This window comes from Hevea brasiliensis, chromosome 7, assembly GCF_030052815.1.
Source record: "Hevea brasiliensis isolate MT/VB/25A 57/8 chromosome 7, ASM3005281v1, whole genome shotgun sequence".
NCBI lineage: Eukaryota > Viridiplantae > Streptophyta > Magnoliopsida > Malpighiales > Euphorbiaceae > Hevea > Hevea brasiliensis.
This window is the reverse complement of record NC_079499.1, coordinates 41,343,809-41,345,490: the sequence shown is the minus strand read 5'-3', so window position 1 is coordinate 41,345,490 and position 1,682 is coordinate 41,343,809. Positions and strand designations below refer to the sequence as shown.

The 1,682-nt window shown below is 31.5% G+C and overlaps 1 non-coding gene across 1 annotated transcript; it reads left to right on the top strand.

Annotated features, from left to right (window-relative positions):
• Positions 1–261: 261 nt before the first annotated feature.
• Positions 262–368, top strand: LOC131181825 (small nucleolar RNA R71). The gene has a single exon (XR_009150302.1). It is a non-coding gene; the product is annotated as a small nucleolar RNA R71 (small nucleolar RNA).
• Positions 369–1,682: the final 1,314 nt, after the last annotated feature.

The following is a 1,682-nucleotide window of genomic DNA, read 5'->3' as shown; positions in this document are numbered from 1 at the left end:
AAATCACTAAGAAGCTGAGTCAACTGATCAAATCTTGCATTCATGTAGTTAACTGAGTCAAGTTCATAGATCCCAGCTTTCTTTGGCTCAAGTGCTCTAGGATTTCCCCACAAATGGGTATTATGAGCAATCTTCTCTAATAGATCATAGCATTCTTCACTTGTCATTCTCATGAAATCTCCTCCTGCTTGTGAATCAATTGTGTTTCTTATGGCTGGAGTAACTCTGGTGTAGAAATTCTGAACAATCATCCATTTGGGTATTTCATGATGAGGACATTGCCTTTCAAGCTCCTTAAATCTCATCCAGGATTCATACAAAGTTTCATCATCTCTTGGTTTAAAAGCTACCATCAAATTCCTCAAATGAGTAGTTTTCCCAGGTGGGAAAAATTGAGATAGAAAAGCTTGAGATAGCTGCTCCCAAGTAGCTATAATAGCTTGTGGGAGTGAATCATACCACTCCAATGCTGAATCCCGAAGAGAAAATGGAAATAAGGTGAGCCGAATAACTTCATCAGAAACTCCAGGTTGTCTTTGTGTACCACATATCATCAAAAATTTCTTCAAATGAGAATGAGGATTTTCAAGTGGGCTACCTCCAAATTGTGAATTCTGAACCATTTGAATAAGACCAGTTTTTAATTCAAATTGATTAGCTCCAATAATAGGTCTGTTATCTCTCACATCAGTACATCTAGGAAAAGCATAATCTAACATGGATCTTCTTTGAGGATCATTTTGATTAACAACAGCATTTTGACCGTTTTGCTCGTTTCCTCCATTGTCTCCACCAATAGCTCTATTTTGATTCTCCATATTTTCTATTGTCTCCTCTTGCTCAAATATTTGTTGTTCTTCTTTTTCTGCTTCTTTTCTTCTTTTGTATTCCTTTTTGTTAGCTCGACAGAATTTTTCAATTTCAGGATTGAACAACAATTCACTGTCACTTGTGCTTTTCGATCGTCTCATAAACAAGAAAAGTACCTGAAAAACACAAGGAACAATAGTGAAAATAAAAGAAAATAAAAATTCTAATTAGCTTAAAACAATTAAAATCCAACTTAAAACAAACAATTCCCCGGCAACGGCGCCAAAAACTTGATACGGTGTGTCCGCAAGTGCACGGGTCACAGTAGTATAGTTTTAAAAATTGATATCGATCCCACAGGGAATTGTGCTTAAATTGGAAATAAAAGTATAAGCAAATTAGAATGACAAAAATTAAAAGATATTAAAAATAAAATCTAAAAATTAAAATTAAGACAAAAATTAAAGATGTAAAATGAAATTTGGAATTAAAATTGGTATTTGAGGAATTAAAACTAGATCAATCAATTAACTAAAATTAATTAAACTAGATTACCCAAAAATTAATTTGAAATAACTATTTATGAAATTGAGAGGAATTAAATCTAAATTCAATAAAAATAAAAATAAAGTGATTATAGAAATTGGATTTAAATTGGATTTAAATTTAAATTGCTATTTATGAGGTTTGGAGGATTTATATCTAATTTCAATGAAAAATAAATTGATTCTAGAGATTGGATTTTTTCAATATTGTTTGCATGTGATTTTTCCCTAATTTAGCCAAACACATGAGAATTGCAATTTTGAGGGAAATCAATTCTTAAATTTTTGAAACCTTTTTCAAGCATCTCAAAATTGGTTTTCATTAAA